Source organism: Lactuca virosa, chromosome 8, assembly GCF_052849685.1.
Source record: "Lactuca virosa cultivar CGN04683 chromosome 8, Lactuca_virosa_CGN04683_v6, whole genome shotgun sequence".
In the NCBI taxonomy this organism is placed as follows: domain Eukaryota; kingdom Viridiplantae; phylum Streptophyta; class Magnoliopsida; order Asterales; family Asteraceae; genus Lactuca; species Lactuca virosa.
The window spans coordinates 10,088,716-10,095,610 of NC_136433.1; the positions used below are offsets into that span (position 1 = coordinate 10,088,716).

The window sequence follows — 6,895 nt, forward strand, 5'->3', positions numbered from 1 at the left end:
CTCAACTTCAGTTCTCAATCTGCCATTGATCATTAAACCATCAATATGATTCTTCTTGTTATGATTGTTAACAAATCCATGATAGAACGATGTGTTTTCATCCCCATCCACAGTCCACTTAATACACGCCTTCTGTTTTAAATCCTCAGCAGCAAACCTTTCAAGTTTAAGGATTATTCAACCAGTTGGTCATGTTTTTGAGTTCATCTTCAGTTAGCAAACGAGTTTCTGCCACATTCTCAATTTCCGCCACTAATGATTGCAATGTTTCTTTTTCCATATCTTCCTTATTGTGTTCAATTCTATGTCATTTGCGAATAGCTTCTTTCACATGTTTGAGTTTGGCATGTAATGCCCCATTTTCGTCATTTTTATTTATTTATTTATTATTTATTTTAACAAAATAGGGTTTAGCGAATTAAATGGTGGCTATATAACTTAGAAGGCTAAGTGAAATAAATAATAAAATAATAAATGTTAAAATATAAACTTAATAGATTTTGATATTTAATAATGATAATAAATAAAGTAAAACAATAATTATTAAGTACAAATTAAACATATAAGTATAGGGTTTAAATTGTAATTATCAAGAAATCAGTTTTGATGTGGTATTTCAATATAGGATAAATTGTGTCATAAGGCTAAACCCGAGGGACTATATCTGCCAGATCTAGGTTTCTATGTTTCTTCTTTCCCTGCTACCCGACAGGAACCGGTGCTTCCTTCTCTATTTTATTTTGTATCGTGTGGGAAGCACGTCTTCTTGATGGAAATCTGTTGTCCAACCTCAACTTCTTGTATATATATTATTGTAAGGAGCGTTGGGGTTAGGAGGTGAGTCGCACAAAGAAACCTTAACGCGTTGTTCCCGAGTTCCACTTAAAGAGAAAAATGGAAGGAAACGGAGGGAAAGTGAGGGGTGTCGAAGGAAAATCGTGTTCCCGAGTTTCATTAATGGAAGGAAAGTGAGGGGAGGGGAAGGATTTTGGAGTCATATTTTCCTTCCAAATTTTCCTCCCAAATTGGACGGATTTGGGAAGAAAGTGAGGGGAAGGAAAATTTTTAGTTTTATTTTCTTTTTCCTTCTAACTCGGTAACACAAAAAATTAAAATTTTCCTTTCATTTCTTTTCGTTCCGTCAAAATTTTCCTTTCCTTTCCTTTAATGAATTTACAAAAAAAACTCTGGAGGTGAAGCTGCCATTGCCATGTTTCACTGCCGGCGTCAGCTCTCGCCGGAAACAACCATAGAGAGAGTGAGAGAGATAGCAACGAAGGGCTCCAGGCGAGGTGTTGATTTCGGGTTTAAGGTCATCGTTTCTGACCTGTTCGATTGGGTTTATCATCGAGTGTAAGAAGGGATGCAACCACTAGTCTATGACATCAGTCAGAACTCTCACTGGACCGTTAGTTGAGAGAAAGAGGTGAGGATAGTTTAGCGAGAACGGGGTCATTCCGTCAGCACCAGCTCTGCGCGACACCGTGAACCTGGTGGGGATGCGCCTTCCGGTGGCTACGTATCCTCCGGCAATTTTGTGGGACTGAATCCTGTATGTTCTCCAGAGCAGTAAAGGCAGGTAAGGCTCAGTTTATGCTTTGATTTCTTATCTCTCACCGGTGACTTCAATTAGAAAGAGACTAATTGATGAGTTTTGATTCCGTTTTCCCGGCCTAATGCTTTTCCGACGACTGTTTTGGGACCTCCAGCAGCATCAGTAGGGAAGAAGACAAGGTACTAGTCTCCGGTGGCAAGAAAGAAGGTGGGGAAATCGATATCTGTCGGGGCGTGGGTTTGCAGAACTCATAACTTGGTTGTGGAGTTACGATTCCTCGTGAGCGAAGAATTCAACCACCGTCGAAGGAATTCTCTTGTGCGCCGCCTGGAAGCTAGGTACGCTAATTGAACTCCTGTTAGGCTTTAATGGGTTGGTGAGTATAAGTTAGCTAATGGGCCTTATGTCATGGTTTCATATTTTAACATATGGGCTGATGTTAATAACCCAATTGATAAGGGAAATGTTCAAAGAAGCGTATAAATGGACTTAGAGATCATCTATGGACTAATTAAATATTGAATTAATTGATAGAAATGTTATAATCTTATCAAAGTTGATGATAAGAATAAAATATCAAATATATATTTACATAAAATAAAATCCATGGATCGGCTTTAATGGGTTATAACTTGCATCTTATTATATAGAAGAATAACCATTGTGTTATAAATATGAGATATCATTTCATTGAACTCAGGTGTAACTAGTTCTAAATCAATATAGAGCTAAAAGTCAATGAATTATATGGGGATTGAATATCTAATATCAAATATTTAGGATGTCTGGTGAGTTCACATGTTGACCATGTAGAGGTTTGGGCCCAATTTGGAAAATTGAGCCATATGTTGGGCCTTGATTTATTATTTGGCTTTCGGGCCTCCAGAGTTTGAGTTTGGGCCTTGGCTTTGGACCAAGCTAGGTTGGGGGTAAAATGGTCTTTTTACCCCAAGTATGGACTTATGGTTATGCACTGGAACCCAATTATTAATTGCGTATTGTTTTGATATTGACAGTTCGGGAAGCTGTCATCCAGTAGTCCGGGTTTTCGTCTGCGGGACTTCAGCAATACGAGGTGAGTTAGCTTTCAGTAGAAGTGGGTCTACGGCCACAATGTCGACCCACTAGTAGGGATTGTTTGTCGAGTAGTTGTCTTTATGATAATTACTTGGGTTTGTCACTACCTGATACGTTTTATGTGCTAGCATGATATGATGTTATGTGATAGTGGTAGTAGGGGGAATAGTCCCCGGTTATCGGTCGGTAGGGCCGAAGGGGTAGTTTAGTACCCAGCTATGCTAGACAGATATGCCTGACAGGGGTAGGTTGAGCACCCAGATATGCCTGACAGGGGTAGGTTGAGCACCCCGGTATGCTTAGCAGGGTAGGTCGGGAACCCATATATGCCTGACATGGGGTTGGTCGGGCACCCCGGTATGCCTGACAGTATGTGAATTGTATGGTATGTGGTATAATGGGGGAACTCACTAAGCTTCGTGCTTACGGTTTACAGTTTTGGTTTCAGGTACATTGTTTCAAAGGAAAGGAGTCGGCTTGATCGCAGCACATCACACTATGTTTTCCGCACATGAGATCTTTGAGATTACACTCTGATATGGTTTTATGATAATATGTTTTGATTATTGACACTTTGGTTTTGACATGAGATATCATTATGAATGTTTTTATACTGTTGGTTTTATATAATAACTTAATTAAAATGAATTGTTTTTGGTCTTAAATTTTGGGATGTTATATGGCAGCAACATAAGCATCCGCTGGCCCATAACCTTTTAATCCAAACCATGCATTCACCACCACTTGATCAATACCATCCACCAATAACCATGAACTGAAGAATCTAAATGGCGTAGGACCAAAGTCTTTTCTACCCGATGTGAGTGTAATAGGACAATGGTCAGATAGATATCTGGGATGAGCTGTTGTTGTGAGTACAAGACAGGAAGATAGGAAATTAGGGCATGCAAGGAACCTGTCAATTTAGTGTAGTTTTGCATCAACACTACTCATGTATGTGAACCGTTCTCCACCGATATTGAAATCTTGTACGCCTGCCTCATGAATGAACTGGTTAAAGTCATGAGCACTGGCTTCATAGAATTGGGAATTAAATCTTTCCTCTTTCTGCCTCACTACATTAAAGTCCCCAAATAGGAGCCAATTTCCAAACCAATTCTGCTTAGTTTGCATCAGATCCCTCCAAAGTGCTTTCTTTTCCAATGGTGCTTGAGGACCGCAGATATTTGCAATGATAGTACACCCCGAAATGCCAACCCATGAGCCAATAACTATTAAATAATAGCGACTCTTAATAACATTAAACTTCTTAAAAAGTCTTGAGTTCCATATTGAGACCAATCCACCAGAACGCCCAGTGGAGTTCACCCCCTTCAAAATCCATCTTAGTGGCATCCCAACATCCTTTCACATCAATATTAGAGTAATTGGAGATCTGTGTTTCCTGTAATCCGATGAAGTTGATACAGTGTTGCAGTTTCAATTTCCTTACCCATTTCACCTTGGCATCGATCCCAATGCCCCGAACGTTGAGTGACATAAAATTCATTAGTCATGATTGTGAACTCCAGCTTCGCCAATGACCGCATTGAGAATACTGCTATCGCTACCAATTTGATATCCAAGTTCTTCCCTAATTTTTGCAGTTTGAGCCACTTCATCTACACACGAACTCTCTGATGCTTCAACAGCATGAACATATTCGGAATTAGGGCTCTGATTAAGGTTTAGATTGGGCGCATTGATATCAGATGGAGGATTAAAGTGCATCGTAGAAGTCAATGGGGTTTGTGAGTTGGTTTGTTTCGAAGGAATATCACAGGTTGTTTCATGGCACCTCTTTTTTTTACCAAGTGGTTGTCTAAACAATAATTTCAGTGGGGCTCCAATGACTGGTCATGGTGATAAAATATATTGGGCTGAGATTTCGGGAAAGGCCCAAAGCATCCCAAAGGGACCAATTTGCTAATTGATCCAAACTTACTACGCTCCGAGTCCGTCGGTATATCCTGTTTAGCATCAAATTTAAAAATTGGGTGGGGAATTAATTGTTCGTTATCCGCCAGTTCCCCAGAGTTGTTCTCTAGAATTGCAATCGTCTTTGGTGAACCCTCCACATTAATTTCAGCATCATTTCCCACGAACTTCGGTGACACCATTACGTTTCCGACGACCGTCGACTTACCAATCGGAAAGACATTCCCGCCCAAACCATTACCTGAGCTATTTGATTCCGGTGTTATCTCACCTTCTTTCATATCCTCAATTTGATTCTGACCTCCCAACCATGTATCAGAGATTCCTTCGTCTGCGTCATCATCCTCTTCCACCTCTGTCTCATCGCCCTCTTCGTCTTCTTTGTCTGACTCATCATCAACTTTTTCATATGGGACGAGGTGAAACGGGGACCAATCATCAGTATACTCAACAACACCAATACTGAATATTTCATCATTAGCACATGCTGTAGTTTGATCATTGATCCATTTCTTTTCTAAGGTTAACACTCCAACCTTACCCATGGAATAATCTCTTCTGTTTCTTATGTCACTAAAGGGGGATATGACTCTACCGTAGTTGCTGACAATCGTTGAAAAGTTATCTTCTCCCCATAGCTTGTGTGGGAGACCAATAATCTTTAACCATGCTACTCTTTTGTACTGAAATTCGTACTTATCCGCCGTGATTAACCATTTAAACCAATCACTCCATCTGGATTGGTCTTCAAGAAACTCAATCGCCTTCTTTAAACTATCGAATTCCAAGGTTAATCTTAACCCTCCTAGGTACCTTGTTTTCTCGTACAACAACAGTGATGATGGCAAGTTTTCCATATGATCGATACTATGTGCATCCCCAATTAAGAATATGCTATTTAACCAGTTTCCGAGTTCGGTCAGTGGATTTAACATGATCATCGGGGGTGGGGTGGAGGAGGGGGGAATATGAGTAGGAGTAGGATTTGTCCCTTGTCTCCCTGAGATTACTTGTGCAAACGATCGACCATCTCTAACTCGTATGGTTTTGTGGGAGCATCACTCTGCGTTGTATTTCTCCTTACAGGTATGTGTTGGGTTCTATGATTTCCTTAGATGTGTTGAGAAGTTAATCAGAAGACTCTTCCCTTTGTGTTTGATCCCCTGTAGTTTCTTTTCCAATGCTTGTTCATCTTCCACAACTTTGAATCTGACGAAGGCAGAGTTCATCCTGCGAGAGTCTTTCTTAGCAGAAAATTACAATCGATGGAAATAATATTACGTCATAGCATTTTCTAGGTTTTATTGTGAATAAATTAATTAATTATATTTATTGATTTGTTGCATAGTGGTAATCTCCGTATATATATTTTTTGTTTTGAAAACTAAATGTGTTTGATACAAATAGGGGATATATAAAGTGAAATTTGCAAAAAGTATTTCTTACATTTTGGTTCTATCGACAAAAACGTCACCATTTATTATTTTATTTTTTTTGTTCAATTTAACCATTAGAACCAGTTATAACTTGCAATTTGGCTCCATTTACAGGTTACCGCAAACAATACCATGCTTCGATGGTTAAATTGTAAACAACATCAGGCATAAATAGCATTGACATTAACAATAAAATGATTTTCTCTCTTATTGTAGGTTTAGGGAATGACACCCTCTTTTGGAAAGACCTCTGAATTGGATTGAATACTTTTAAAGATAGGATTACATACATGTCCACATTATAGAAATCAAAGAACTGGCTTCTTGTCGAAGAATATTTCCATACATGTCCACATTATGTGGACATGTACTTAATCTTATCTTTAAGAGTATTCGATCCAATTCTGAGGTTTTTCCAAAAAAAGGGTGCCATTCCCTAAACCTACAATATAGAAATCAAAGAACCGCCTTCTTGTCGAAGAATATCTCCGGGTGGTGTTTCGTGGTCGTAGAAAAGAGTTACGAGCAACAACTTGGAAGAGATTATAATGTCCCGGCTCATCTTAGTCGTGGGGTCTTTTACGAATCATGCAAAAATGAATTGATTTCATTGTTCCTTTGCTTTGGATTATAAATATACAGTGGAAGGTCTAAAGATTGGTCGTTGTTAGAAAATTAATTGTTTAGGGAGGCAATGCTTTCAAGTGGGTTAAATATGTTCCGATCAAGGTCTCATGTTTGATTTAGCAAGCAAGTTTAGGCTGAATTTTGACGGTTGTGTCTCTCCGGGATAGTAAAGTTGTGCTACCCCCTGTCACATGTAGTATATTTTCGATTATGGTCAAATCGGTGGATCACATGTTGGTTACATGTTCATGCGCGACACCCA

At 39.2% G+C, this 6,895-nt stretch overlaps 1 long non-coding RNA gene across 1 annotated transcript; it reads left to right on the top strand.

Annotated features, from left to right (window-relative positions):
• The first annotated feature begins 847 nt into the window (after positions 1–847).
• On the top strand, positions 848–3,215 carry LOC145134088 (uncharacterized). Its single transcript, XR_013718893.1, has 4 exons — positions 848–1,579; positions 1,710–1,893; positions 2,572–2,630; positions 3,081–3,215. It is a non-coding gene; the product is annotated as an uncharacterized LOC145134088 (long non-coding RNA).
• Positions 3,216–6,895: the final 3,680 nt, after the last annotated feature.